Source organism: Sinocyclocheilus rhinocerous, unplaced genomic scaffold, assembly GCF_001515625.1.
Source record: "Sinocyclocheilus rhinocerous isolate Xijiao unplaced genomic scaffold, SAMN03320098_v1.1 scaffold839, whole genome shotgun sequence".
Lineage (NCBI taxonomy): Eukaryota > Metazoa > Chordata > Actinopteri > Cypriniformes > Cyprinidae > Sinocyclocheilus > Sinocyclocheilus rhinocerous.
This window is the reverse complement of record NW_015652287.1, coordinates 581,385-597,489: the sequence shown is the minus strand read 5'-3', so window position 1 is coordinate 597,489 and position 16,105 is coordinate 581,385. Positions and strand designations below refer to the sequence as shown.

The following is a 16,105-nucleotide window of genomic DNA, read 5'->3' as shown; positions in this document are numbered from 1 at the left end:
GCCAACAATGCACCTGAACACACCTCGTTTTCAGACCAGCACGCCCATGAGCGCACAAATGGGCGCAAATGCATTTGCTATTTAAACAACATGGTGCAGGACGTGAAAATGATAACTGCGTCAGGCTGAAACTAGCAAAAAACACTTGCGTCGCGCATGGTGCCTCATTGCGCCGGGTGTATGATAGGGCCCATAGTGTTTACAAGAGAGAAAACAAACCATAAAGATGCTCTGAAAACAAGATGCTGTGCAGTGCCAAGTTGTGGAGAAAACAGTCTTTGCATCACCTTCCTTCTGATCCCCACATTAGGAAAGAGAGGGTGAACTTTATTTTTAATGACGTTCCAGACCGCGTCAGTAAGAACTTGGTCCTTTGCTCACTTCATTTTACCGCGGATTCGTTTACAAACATGGCACAATTCGACACAGGGTTTTCAGAAAGAGTGAAAGTAAAAGACGATGCTGTGCTGACTATATTGGATCCAACAGTAATGTCGCAACACTCAAGTGTGAGTAACTTTGTCTGTTAAACAGGGGTGCATTTCCTAAAAGCAACTATAGTCGCAAGTTCCGTCGTTACCAATAGAGTTCAATGGAACTAACGACCATAGTTAGCTAACGATGGCTTTGGAAAACGCACCTCTGATTGATTGATATGAGTGTTTCTGTGTTTTTAACCTAAATCACAGCAGCGTCCATCTGTGAAGGATACACAACTGTTAGCCAATCACAGCAGTGGGTGTTTACTTCCCAGGCTTCAACTGAATTAGAAACGTGTACACCACTTTTAAGACGAATAAAATCACGACTACTTTCTATGTTTGTGTCTCACCTGTGCTACATAAGAGAGGTCAGATATGAGGGAGAAGCTGTCCACCTCCCCGCGGCCGATGTGCGTCTGGAGTCTCCAGTTCCTCCAGCTCCTCGTCCCGAACCTGTGTGTGGTACACAGAAGCCATCAACACACCAGTGTTCATTTTATTAAAGAAAGCGATGACAAAAAATATTCAACCTGTCTTTTCCGTGACTAAAATGAAACGACACCAACACCATTAAACAGCAACTTTGACTACATCAACATGGTATATCGTTGAAGAAAAAATACTCTCTACACTTTCTCTATTTTCTCAATATATTTATAAAACAAAATAGAACTTCACATTTGTTTTCATGCCTCATGTTGCCAGATGTCAAGAGTTTAAATCCCCCTAACAAAGCTTTTCTCTTAAAAGGACACATTTTCTGCCCAGCGTTTTATTTGATCTTGTAACCAATGGCATGCATTCTTTCTAAAAACTGAGAAAAAAGTGCCAGATGATCTGAAAGCATCGACTACATTTTACAAGTGTACAAGCTGGAATTTAGTGATCTCCACTGATATTCTACTCAAATGAAAGTGCAACAAAGTCACTAAAACGAGACTAAAATTCCCAGACAATTAGTCAACTAAAACTTGACTAAACAAAAAAACTGAAAGACTAAGACTACATTAAAAAACAGCTGACAAAATGAACACCTCCAAAATACGCACTTTATTTACCCGTTACTAAAAATTTACCTAAGGTCATCTGTCAACTCACCTTGATCTGCTCAAATTCTTCAGCTTTTGAAACAATGCTCAGAATATCTGCTTCAGTCTTCAGCGCATTGAAAAGTTCATTGAATGTCTGTAGAATGTTAAATTTGTCACATATGCATGTAACAGCGGTAAGAAATTCTTGTCTTATCTGTTTTATTCTCATTATGAGTCCAGAGCAACTCTGTAAGATTTGATAAGATTATCTATTGTTTTTGAAAGAAGTCTCTTTTGCTCACCAATGCTGAACTGCCCAGCGTTTTATTTGATCTTGTAACCAATGGCACGAGTTCTACAAGTGTACAAGCTGGAATTTAGTGATCTCCACTGATATTCTACTCAAATGAAAGTGCAACAAAGTCACTAAAACGAGACTAAAATTCCCAGACAATTAGTCAACTAAAACTTGACTAAACAAAAAAACTGAAAGACTAAGACTACATTAAAAAACAGCTGACAAAATGAACACCTCCAAAATACGCACTTTATTTACCCGTTACTAAAAATTTACCTAAGGTCATCTGTCAACTCACCTTGATCTGCTCAAATTCTTCAGCTTTTGAAACAATGCTCAGAATATCTGCTTCAGTCTTCAGCGCATTGAAAAGTTCATTGAATGTCTGTAGAATGTAAAGAAACGTACATGTTAAATTTGTCACATATGCATGTAACAGCGGTAAGAAATTCCTGTCTTATCTGTTTTATTCTCATTATGAGTCCAGAGCAACTCTGTAAGATTTGATAAGATTATCTATTGTTTTTGAAAGAAGTCTCTTTTGCTCACCAATGCTGAACTTAGTTTATCAAAAGTACAGTAAGTAATTTTGTGACATTATTACAATTTAAAATAACTTATTTCTATCGTATTTTAAAACGTAATCTATTCCTGTGATGCAAAGCTGAATTTTCAGCATCATTACTTCAGTCTTCAGTGTCACATGATCTTCAGAAATCGGTCTAATATGCTGATTTGCTGCTGAAGAAACATTTCCTATTATTATCGATGTTGAAAACAGTCATGCTTTACATTTAGGTGAAAATCACAATAGTCGTTTTAGGATTCTTTGACAAACAAAGTTTGAAGAATATCATTTATTATTTATTTATTGAATTACTGTAGCAATGTAAAAAAAAAAAAAGACCTTTTGAACATGACCATGTAAATGCCTGATTGAAAATGTACTATACCAATCAGATTTTTTGCAAAGATTTCTTTGAGACCTAAACACTGCATGCGGCCAATGAATTGCAATCTACACAACTCTACATTCTGAGTCTTACACGCAGCATCTCTCACCTCAATGGTGTTGTACTTTATGTAGAAGTGACTGGCTGTCCTGCCAAGGTCTGCAGGTTATGACAACAGGTTATGAGAGCATGAGCACCTGATAGGCCTTGTGACTGATCCCGTAAGCGAGTGGATTGGCTCTCATTCGCACGTACAGGTACCTCAGCCACCGGACGGCTTCATCAACATTAGTGACCGTCCCTAGAGCGATCTGCACAAAACAACCAACCACAAAATCAGCAGGCCACGTATTTCACAGCACTCACATTAAACCAAATCCTAGTGTTTTCTGGAGGTGTGGTATATGTTTGTATTGCTAACCATGTAATTGAGATCTTGTGTACTACATGATAACTGATATGACATGCATAAACACAGAAATACAGGTTGAAAGGATTTCAAGCTAGCCTTCAGCTGATGTATAATGTCACTGCGCCATCTATTGGACAAAGCGATCACGAGTTCTGTTCAAATGGCCTTGTAGATGCTGCCATCATGTGGCGGAGTGAAGAACAGCACATGCCATCTATCTCATTAATCACTTCTTGATGAGTTTATTAAGCTCACTTGATTATTTTATAATAATATATAAAAATACAAAATATAAAAAAATAAAACCCAAAACAGAAGTTTGCAAACAAAAACTAAAGTGAAACTACATGTTCAGTACAAAGAGAAACAGTCTTAACAATTTGTGGCTCTACTGTATGTAAAGGAGGAAATGCAAATTGAAAGTTTATAAATGTGCATTTTAAAAAAAATATTTCTCTTTTAATTTTGCCGGTTTCATTTATATATTGGTAATTATTCTGCTTCAGTCTGAATATATTTATTTGCCATGACAAAATTTGTATTATTTTTTTATTATTAGTTTAAGTTTTGCTTTTGTATTGTTTTTTTTTAAGTTTCGCTTTATTGCTTTCAAGTTATAGATTTAGTTAAAAATAATAAGCCTATACTTTTTACATTTCTTATCACTGATTTTCTTATACTAGTGTTATTATATGATATACTATTATATTTGTTAATATTTTGAACTAGATTTTTTAAAGTTTCTGTTTTTCTGTTAACTGTGTTGTGTTTTTGTTATTTTTGTTTGCTTTGATATGTTTAAATTGTATTTTTGTCTTTTTTGTTTGTTTGTTTAGTTATTATAGTACCTCAACTTAAACTAAATGAAAATGAGCAAATAAATAACTTGAAGTTTATATATATATATATATATATAGCATAATCAAGGTGCATTGGGATTCCAGATAATATTTTAATTAAATGAAAATGAAAATAAATTAAATTGAAGTTGAGATTAAAACAGCAGATTTATGCCATAAGTCATCATAGATTCATATGTGGCACAATATGTGTAGTCTCACAACAGAGTTGTGTGTGGGGTTGTACCTCAGCGAGACTCTGCTGGAACGGGCTCTCGATGGGGTCAGGAGCGTCAGGTAATGGCTCAGCTTGTGATGGGCCGTGATGATGGTTCCTTCGCCGTACTTATCAAACTGTGGCCGTCCAGCGCGACCAAAGATCTTCACGTCCAGGATGCCCAGATCCACCAGCGCACCATGCTTTAACCCAGCGCTGGGTTATATTTAACCCAGCATTTTTTAGAGTGTAGTTTACGTGAGAAAGAGGTCATTTGAGATTGTTGTAAATAAGGCCTGAAAGTGATATATACTGTAAGTAATCCATTGGCAAATAAAGCAGAGTTTCACAAGCCTGCAGCGATGTGCTCTGACCTTGATGATGACCGCGTGAGCGGGTAAGTTCACACCCCAGGCCAGCGTGGCGGTGCACACCAGAACCTTCATGTATCCTCTGGAAAACATGTTCTCCATGAGCGTGCGGTCCTGCCGTAACATTCCGGCGTGATGTATACCAAAGCCGTCAGGAAACATCTCCCTCACCTGCTTGTTTCTGGAGCGCTGCACCTGTGGCACACACATCATCACACACACTGGAACGAGCAGGGTACAACAAGGTGAAAAGCACATTTTATTTTCTTCACCTGTAAACTACCAGACAGCACAAAAACTCACTGCAGCACTTTTCTAAACATCCCAGATTCACTATGCACATGGAAATGTGGCAGATTCTTGATGCAACTGCAGGTAAGCAACGCAAAGATGATTCTACTAATAATTCATGTTTTTAAAGATGTTGAAGATTTATATAGGAAATAGGAATTGATGAAATTAGCAAATACATTTTGAGACAAAGCTTTGTTAACTATTTTCAGTTTTGTTCAATGCAATTTAATTAATAGTTTAAAAAATATATAAAGCACTCTTGCTGTTGTGGCTAAAAGCCACATGAAACAATGAAAACATCATATTAAAAAAAAATATATATATATATTATATTATTTATATGATAATAATATATGTATTGTTATGGCTGTGAAGCCATATTACATTATTATGGGATCTCCTTTAAAGATTTTTTTAACTTGTGCAAAATGTTGTACTTCAGCTAAAGTATGCGTATAAATATTGGGTAGCTTTTGCCACTTTTATCATTTATTTTCCCAATGTTCAATAAAAATTCAATCATGCAATCATGCACTATGAGAGCAGTGAAAAGTATGCCTTCAGCCTTGTTGTTGTCAACTTCTCACATGTTTGGCAAATTCAGTAAAGCAGAAATGGAAACAAATAAGGAATAGAGCAAACATTATAAATAACTGCGTGGTTTGCATACCTATATGCAAACATGCCAAAACTGGGCTTGCATTTTAATTGTGTGGAATTTTGGGCAGCAGCTTGCCATTCAAAAGCCTCCTTTAAATCCAAGCTATTTGAACATGGGCTTGTCTGCACAAATATTCTCAGTAAATCACACAATTAGAGTGTAGTTTACGTGAGAAAGAGGTCATTTGAGATTGTTGTAAATAAGGCCTGAAAGTGATATATACTGTAAGTAATCCATTGGCAGGTTGAGTGCAACGTCAAACAATTTCTCTCGGAGTAGGAAACTTTTTTTTTTTGAATACGTAATTTGGTACTTTGAAACTGTTAAAAAGTACATTCTAGCTATATAGTATGAATGCAATCTGGAAATCTTCTGGTCAGCAAATATTAGGCACACAGTCTAATAATACTCCAGTGGCTGCTAGTTGACATGTATTTACTTAGTTACCAGATTGTCTAAAGTGGATTATCAAAATAAAGAGTAACCTTCTTCTGAATCTCACCAGAAGTAGCAAATCATCTGGGTACTTTTTACTTGCTGTTTTATGAATACTGTGGATTCAGACGTACTACTGGGCTCACTGTTTTACGCCTACTATGTAGTAGGGAAGTATGTGATTTCAGATGCAGCCATAGGCTCACTCAATGGTACGAGTTTGAGGCGGGACTTTCTGTTTTCTCCACAATGCCAGACAGTGTGAGTGAGAATGTATTCTGCAATTCCATTTGGCAGAAATGACAAACTACTTTAAAACTAAAACCTAATGGTAAAATGAAAGCATGCAGAAAGATTTGCAGTGGCCTCGCAGCGCTGTGATTGAGATGTGTGTGGTGTTGACTGCCGATGAGGGTCGTGACCTGCGCTGGCAGTAACGTCCTCACCATCAGACGCTTTGATCTCACTCTGCCTGAGTCTAAATTGAGGTCAACAGCAACAAGGCCTCAGTGCCGCTGAGAACAGCCCATTACAGACACGTCTGTCCCTCTCCAACCCACACAGAATACCAACTACACCAAAATCTGTCTCACTGCAGACTCTCCTCAATACAAACACTGTGTGGAAACATGGTATCAGATGATAATACCATGGCGTTTTCATATACTGTATGGTGCTGAGTGATTGCCATATTCATTCACCACAATATTTAGACGTCATGATATTGAAAAACCATGGTATTAGGCTAATCTGAATAATAATTTAGTTTCATTGACCTTATATTACCATTCAAATTAATGTTAAGAATCTCCAATAAAACTACAGACCAAATATTTTGGACAGCACTTTTGATTTTTTAACTTTTAAATAGCGAAACATATTCAAAACAGAAAATATTCGGCCACAAATGCATTTTTGTTGTAATCTGAAACAGTTCCGGAGTGCTAAAATCATTGACTGAAACAGTGATGTTTAATTAGCACTAGTCAGTGTCAGTTTAATGCACACAATGTGGATAAAATACAGGTAAGCATGTCAGTTGCATGGAGACTGGGGCTGCGCTGATAATATAAATTTTTCATTGTTAATTGATCTTCATTTCGACAAAGCGAGATCTTTTAGTCAATGCTGTTTTTACTTTATACAGAAACAAAACTTCACTAAATGTTATTTTTAGCATGTCTACCATTCAATAATTACAATAAGCTTTGGGCTTTGTTTGTTTTGATATGAAACAAAATCTGTAGTTTCAAATTCTGTCAATTTAATAACAAAATTCAAACATGAAATGATTTGATGCTCTTTAATGCAGCATGAGAGATCACTGTAGCCAGCTCAGAGCACGTGAACCAATCATTTCTCCCTCTCTCTCTCTCTAATCGCTTAATTAGTGTTTCAACCATGGAAAGATATCAATAAAACAGCTTGTAAACATGTTTGTCACTCAACATTACATTTACCTCAGGGAGGCCATTCAATGTCCATAAACTCATTAGTCAGCTAGAAAAAATTACTCTAGAGAGAAGCATTTTGATGAATGCATCATATCACATATTCATTATATTTTTGTTTTAATAAATCTCTAATGAAAAAAAGTTATTACAGCAACTGTTTAAATGTTTATATTTCAACAAAATCTGGAGTAGAAACTTAATTAGATCATTAAGTTGTTATAAAAACTGACTTACAGGGTTTCTACAGATATGAAATTTAAGACTTTTTAAGACCTTTTTAATACCACCTTATATGAAATTTAAGACCTAAACCTGTAATGGAAATACACATTATATTACATACACATATGTAATATTGTATGTGTTTAATGTAAAAAGAAAAAGAACATTAATAGCTGTCATAAATGGTATTTATTAGTACTATATACAGTGAACAGCTTTTACACACACGTGGTCAGAATTATTGGCACCCTTGGTAAATATGATCAAAGGCGGCTGTGAAAATAAATCTGCATTGTTAATCCTTTTGATCTTTTATTTTAAAAAATCACAAAAATCTAACCTTTCATTGGAGAATAAGAATTGGAGGGGAAATGGAGGGGAAATATCATTATGAAATAAATTTTTTGTTTTCTTCTCAAATACATGTTGGACACAATTACTGGTACCCCTAGAAATTCTTATTAATTACGATTATCACAATTTACATTGAATGATGTTTATACCATTGTTTGATGCAACTGCATGTCGTATTTTTATATGAAAATAAACAAGCTGAAAACACTGTAACTGAAAAACTTTTAGCGCTTTTCTATAGTATTAAGCCTCAAATATAAGCTATACATTGGATTGGTTTCTTCTTTAAATTATAAAAAAAGTAAAAAAAAAAAAAAATGGTATTATAGTGTTACTAAAATTAAAACAATGGAAAAACCCTTAAGATAACATGTAGAAAGAAAAAAAAAACGCATCTTAAGCACGTAGAATAACATAAGTGGACTTTGAACGATTAATTGCCGCTTTGAACGATTACGTAATTGTGGCATCCATAATCCTAATGCACGGTGAGGAGGAGAGTTTGAGTGGCCAAAGACTCTTCAAGGATCACAGCTGGAGAACTGCAGAAAAAGGTTGAGTTTTGGGGTCAGAAAACCTTAAAAAAAATTATCAAGCAGCACCTACACCACATGTTGTTTGGGAAAAGAAAATGCTTTCAAGAAAAACAATCTCCAGCATATTCTGTTGTCAGACACGACTGGAACTTCAAATGGGACTGGCTTCAATGGTCAGATGTAACTAAAAAATGAGCTTTTTAGCAGAAAAACCTCAAGATGGGTTTGGTGAACACAGGGATAAAAAGTACCCCATGTGTACAATGAAATATACTGCTGTATTTTTAATGTTGTGGCAGATAAAAAATCAAAAAGTGACTGACTCTGTTAGAAATCTTATAATGGGCCATGTTTGGATCTTCCAACCAGAAAATAATCCAAAAACAAACCTTAAAAACAACACAAAAATGGGTCACTAAGGTTTTTTGAACCTTAAACTGCATAAACACATTTCATTACACCAAATAATGTTATTTTTAGCAACATCCTTATGACTTTACTTTTGGTTTTGGTAAAAAAAAAAAAAAAATTGGGTGAATCACTACTTTTGAATTGTAACACACAAAAGGGCTTTTTATAGTATACTGTTTTTACACTACATTATTGTTTTTAACCCCGGCTAAAGGTGAACAAGGTTTTACACGTGTAATTTAGAAAGTGGGGTTAGCACTGCTTTTTACCCAGGGTTATGAAAGTCTACTCTGGAGCTTTTGTGGTGCTTTCACATGCTGCATTCATCCACCACAAATATACAAAGAAGACCGTTAACCCAGGAAGATACAGTGTAAAATATCAGCTAATGAATACACAGGGTTAATTGTTAACCCCCGGGTATATTGTGGGCAGTGTGAAACATGAAGGAAGATAACCCAGGATTCGGTTTACCCGGGGTTTAGAATGACCCAGCGTTAACTGCTTCAAGTGTGAAAAGCCCTAACGAGGTTATCTGGTATCATTAGTAAATGCCTGCCTCTGATTGGGTAAAGGCCAATCAATGTTTAAGAATTCTGGAGTGGCACACAATTCAGTTTTAGAGGGCACTTTCTCTCTATTAATTCTGTGTGATCAATATGCTGACTGACAAAATATAAAAGTCCTTTATGATGGCGTACACCGCATTTCCTCATCAAGCTGCTTCCATCTGTTACATAATGACAGGTGTAAAAATACCATCCTGTCTTATTGATATAAATGTCTCATCGCTTACCACTGATCATTACACTGCTTTAATGAATTGCCCCTTCATGAGAAATTCAGCTCCAAGAAAGCCCTTCTGCTATTTCTGTTCTTCTCTAGGTCAATTTGGGGCTCCAATCAGCTGGCCTCTGTGGATCCGTGGATTCTATCAGAGCTATAATGAGAGCACTGCTCTCTGTTTTAATGTGGACTGTGGCACAGCAGCAGCGTTCAGAGGACAAAGACGGGAGTAGTAACTGAACGTCATCTTTTCTGAATTCAAATGCTGGTCCCTATATCAAGTCTAAAGTGCTAAATCCTACACATTCTAATGTGAGATTCTAAGAAGTGATTATGTCATTTTGTATCATTGTCATATTATGTCATATGCAATTTCATAACATCACCGGCACACACTACATGCTCTTTCCCAGCATGAGGCCATTTCAGAAATGTGTGAATTTGAAATTGTCTGAACATGTGAGAGCTGCCTGCCCATGTAAAACTGGATGGTTGCAAAGACATCAGAATCAGATCAGAAAGGTCAGTTTTGTTTTTTGTTTTTTTTTAGATTGCTATTTGGTTGCTAGGATGTTCTGGATGGTTGCTAAGACAATGTAATGAATTGCCCCTATGGCAAGCGTTATTTGTGCGCTTGAGCGCTGATAGGCTATAGGCAATTAAAAACTCATTATTACTAATTATATGGTTTATCAATATAAACATGCGATTAGTCGACTAATCGCTTAAAAAGAACGACTATTAGTCGACCAGGAAAATCTTTAGTCGAGGGCAGTCCAAATACATAATATGAAATTGTATCACACGTCAGATTTTCAAGGAAACTGCATGCTTCCGTCAGTTGTTTTTGTGTGTTTACGTGTTTAGCTTGCGGCTACATTACAATTAGAGCAGACAGTTAGTCAGCTAGTACTGATCATGGATCATTGGCAAACGGCAACCGTCATTGTCCTTTGGAGGATCACTTGTTGACACACGCACAAACTTAAACTAGAAACTTCGCTTGTCCCTTCAAAAACAACCTTGAAGGGACAAGCAAGTAGGGAAAGCAACGGAGCCTGTTGTAAAACAAGAATCAATAACAGCATGGCTTTCTAGAGGTCCAAGATCTGAAGAGATTTAAGACTGACCCAAAGATTACTTTTTTTCTTGTTGGACAAGTAAGGTAATTCAGAGAGTTGAAATTCAGGGCGTTGCTGAAACACAACTGATGTAAAATACAAAGCAATGTCCTTCCATAAATAGCTTGCAATTTCGTGTTTAAATCACAGATGTTGATTGAGAGCATAAATGTTACAGTGATATATCACTCAAAAATGAAACTGTCATCATTTAGTGATCCTCATGTTGTACCAAGATCATAACCTCAAATGTCGACTAACATCAAAGCTAACTGATTGTAGCATGTCACATGTCCAAACAACATGCCATTTGTGCCACTATATTTGATGTAGTCATTGTATGCACGCATTGATCAATGTTTGATTTGATTTGACTCAAAAATGAAACTGTCATCATTTAGTGATCCTCATGTTGTACCAAGATCAAAACCTCAAATGTCGACTAACATCAAAGCTAACTGATTGTAGCATGTCACATGTCCAAACAACATTTGTGCCACTATATTTGATGTAGTCATTGTATGCACGCATTGATCAATGTTTGATTTGATTTGAAATTTTTGGATTCCACTGATTTTCATATGGACAAAAACCACTGAACATGAACATATATTTATTTATTTATTTGTGTGTGTGTGTGCTGAAAAAGAAAAAAAAATACAAAAATAAAATAAAATAAGTGATTGGAACAACATGAAAGTGATCCAATGATGACAAAATTGTTTGGATTCCTTTACTATTCTTTACTATTCCCATAGTAAGATTTCTTAAACATTCCTTTAAGTACTATGAAATAACAATGAACAACTTCTTTTACAGGATTTCTTAATGGTCAGTCAGTATGTTACTATGTATTTTAAAATAAGTTTGTGCACCAATGCAAAATATTTGAAAATACAGTAAAAACAGTAATACTGTGAACTATTATTATCATTTAAAAAACTGTTTTAATATATTGTAAGGGTTTTTTGATTAAATAAAGTTAAAAAGAAAAACATTTATTTATTTATATTTCTTTCTAACAATGTAAATGTCTTTAATGTCACTTATCACTGAAAAGAAGTATTAATTTCTTTAAATGAATAAATAAATATCGTACTGCCCCAGACTTGGTGCACAGTGGCGCACTTTTAAAAAAATATAAATTGTTAGTTAATCAATTACTGCATTTACTGATGATTAGGGATGTAACGATTCACTCAACTCACGATTCGATTCATAATTTTTATTTATTTTTTTATTTATTTTTTTTACAAAATGAGATTTAAGACCAATTATAAATTAAATGTGTCATTTTATTACTGCTTGGACAAAATGTTGGACGTTTCTTTGTGAAATTGAAATATAACACTATAATAATATACTAATATAGCACTTACATATTATTGCTCTTTTGTTGGTTTTGATTGCTTCTATTGTCCTCATTTGTAAGTTGCTTTGGATAAAAGCATCTGCTAAATAACAAAATTTTAATATAATGTAAATGTAAATAACAAAACTAAATTTAAAATTTAAAACAAGCCCCAAATCAAATACATCAGAAACAGCAGACGGGCTGAATGAGACGCAGATTCACTCTCTGCCAGCAGGTGGCGCTTAAAGCATTTCCTTGGTTTCCGCTGTAAACAAAGCAGCGCTGCACTTATGAACTTTAATATGCATTATACAAAGGCAAGATGAAACAAAAAAAATACCATATAAACTTTTCTAAAGACAGTAAGTTCCCCTCAGACATATATTCATATAAACTCCTACCCCTAATTGAATCGCGATTTGTTTAGCATCTCAACCGATTTGAATCATCACATATTTGAATCGATTTTCAACCGGCTAACGTTAGCGGTTAATCGTTACATCCCTACTGATGATAAATTGTACCTTATTGTAAAACATTACCAAAATCACAATGCCAAAAAAGATAAACAAGCTGGATGAACACAAACCTGAATGAAGCTGTTAGGTTTCTCCCTGATTCCAGAATAGAACGCAAAGAACATGGATCTGGATTTGACAAATACATGGTTTGTTCAGCTCAAGCGCAATAAGCCCAGAATGTAAAGCAGCTCTGTTTTAGTTGCTTTAAACGTATCACACATTTCCTACACTCACCAGCAGCTGAAAACACATCATCTCAGAAAATAAGTAATCACAAGAAATAAAAAGGTAAACAAGAGAAATACCCAATGCAACGCATGGAAGAGTGTGTTTGAGATGGAGAGCAGCAGCATACGTTCTCCAGGGCACCGCAAGGCTCTAATTGAAACGCTAAGGTTTGCTTTGAGGTGTCAGAGAGTATTAATGCAGCGCTCTCTGAGCGTAAGTTAAAGTGAGGCTGGGGCAGGCGCTCATGTTCTGAGGTTGGATTCAAGATGGCAGCGCATCGGCTCTCTGATCAAGGCTGATTAAGGGCCGCTGAAGAGAGATTATTTCCCTGCACGCTAAGCAGAAGCCGGGGCTGCCTTCCACTGGCCGCAGCAGACAGCGCTGATTAGCCATTATTCTGCCTTAACACAAGCAGACAGTAGCCATACCACATCGAGACACGGCACGCACCTCTGGGGTGATATAGATACTGAGACGTGACGAGATCTGAGCGAGCAGCCTGTGGCCATCGCAAACACAATGACCTCTGCTTCTCAAATGACGCTTGGAATTTGTATATAAAAACAGAGAACTTGACACATAACAAGTCTTAATACGTCCACTCTGACAGGTACATTTAGAGGGCATTTTATCTGAACCTCAAATCCTTTCTTTTTCACAATCTCTTTCATTCCTGTTGACAGATGGTAATTTTCTTAGCTTTAGCAATATCCATTCCGCCACTTCTGCTGCATCTCTATATTCCTAAATGCTGACAACATACTATCAGTTTGGTTACAAATGCATCTCTTTTAGTGGAATTTCAATACATAATGACACAGAATTAAATACTAAGCACTTCTTTAAACAGACAACTTAAAGTCATTTACCGGGTAATGGTCACGTTGGCCAAACACTGGCAAAGTAATGATAGTGATAAAAAAAAAAAAGATGCACAACTTGATTGATTTTGTCTTACAAATGTTTAAATGAGGTTTAGTTACAAGGAAAGGGAAGGGAAAAAGAAAGGCATTGGAAGGGCTAAAACAATGGAGAAATGGGGAAATGAAAAAGAAAGCAAAAAGGAAAGGAAGTGGACAGTATGGAGAAAAAATGGGGAAATGGGGAAAATAAAAGTCAATGGGAAAAGGAAAGCAGAAAGAAAAAAAAAAGGAAAAGAAGGGAAATTAAAAGAAAAATCAGGAAAAGGAAACACAAGAAAAGAAAAGGTGTAACAAGAAACGAAAAGTAAAAAAGAAAGGAATGTAAATGAAAGATAAGGGAAAAAAATGGGGAAAAAAAAGGAAATAGTAAAAGGAAAGCAAAATGAAACAGAAAGTAAAGTAAAGAAGGGAATTTAACCCTCTGGGGTCTGAGGGGGTTTTGGGGCCCTGGAGAAGTTTTGACATGCCCTGACATTTGTGGTTTTTTCAGTATCTGAAAAAAAATATGAATGGCTAAAGTCTGATAACACTGCATTCAGCACAAACTGGGCTACAATAATATGTGAGTAGCATGAAAGTACATGTTTGTGTTTTTGAGAAAACAATGTTTATGCGTGATTAGTGAAAAGCTAAATTCACTGAAATAAGGCCATAAAACACATACAGAATATTTGTTCACAAGACTTTTGAGAACTGGATGTGGTAGACTAGAGTTTTTGCTACAAAATGATGTGAGAATTATCCTGTTCACTCATTCACAGAAAACAAAAATTGATTTAACATTTGTAAAACATGTTTTGTGATAGAATGCCCGTATGCGAGGGAGTGACAATGGCCATGAATATTTAGTGATTCACACCTGAGAGACAAAGGGCCTCCCATAATGGGCCATCAATATGAATGTGACTGAGGCAGGTAAGAAAGAGTGTGAGGAGAGTAAAATAATGTGGGTTTTTGATTATTGTTTGTATTTTATTTACAACACATTATAATAAAAATATACACGGTGAAGGTCAAGGACACATGATTGAACATACTGATCTGAACACTGAGACTTGAACAGTAACACACCTTTGGGCCAAACATTCATTCATAGTGTTAACACTCATACTACTTTTATATCTTGTGGTTTTGTATGTTATAAAACATTAAACAAACATCCTGTCGATTTGAGACATTTTGACAATGAAATTACACATATTTCAAAATGTTTCACTTGATTTCATACATGTAGAATTATAGAATGTAGAATGGAATTATAGTTTGATAAAAGTCTAACTAGTAAAATGTGTACAAGTTATGTCACAATAACACAATAACAACAGATGCAAGTAATCTTAGGCTACTCATCAGAGTGATATTCTCCACTGGATCTAGCTGCGCGACGCATTGTGTTCTTTTTCTGAGGTAAATTCTGGGTTATTCCTCTCAGCGCGTCTTCTTCCAGAAACAAAAAGTAGCCGGGATGAGCTCTTCACATTTGTTTACACGGAGGCGATGTCGGCGTTTACATGCGCGCGCGTCTCACGTGGATGTTTAGAATCTGAAAAGTGCGATCGGCTCGTGGGCGTGATCGCATTAGAGATAATGGGCCCTATTTTAACGATCTAAGCGCAAGGTCTAAAGCGCACGGCGCAGGTGCACTTACGGCGTGTCCGAATCCACTTTTGCTAGTTTAACGATGGGAAAAACGGTCGGCGCGCCCGGCACATGGTCTAAATGGGTTGTCCCTATTCTCTTAATGAGTAATGGGTGTGTTTTTGGCATAACGTGCAATAAACCAATCACAGTCTCATCTCCCATTCCCTTTAAGAGCCAGATGCGCTCGCGCCATGGCGAATTTGCTATTTACACGGTGGAATTTGCAAGCGCAAAGACAGAACGCGTCTCCAGAGAGGAAACGGATCTGCTCATGAGCAAGGAAATAGGTATCCTAATTCTGATATGACTTACTTCATTTAAAAGTAGACATTTCAAGCTTTCTGTATATATATATTTCTCATGTCTTTGAGGCAAGTATTCACAAAGATTCAGGTTTTATTTACGTGTCTGTGAAGAGAGGTGACAGAGACCGAGACGGCAGAGGACACACCCTGTTTATTTTCTTTATTTTACAAAAGCACATTGTTTTGTTGTTATTATGACTATACACAAATAAAAGTAGACACTTTGCATTTTCAAACGATTCCTTATTCTTATCTG

General features: G+C 36.0%; 1 pseudogene; it reads right to left on the bottom strand.

Annotated features, from left to right (window-relative positions):
• Positions 1-16,105, bottom strand: part of LOC107714405 (activating signal cointegrator 1 complex subunit 3-like) — a 226,910-nt pseudogene that overhangs the window by 50,084 nt on the left and 160,721 nt on the right.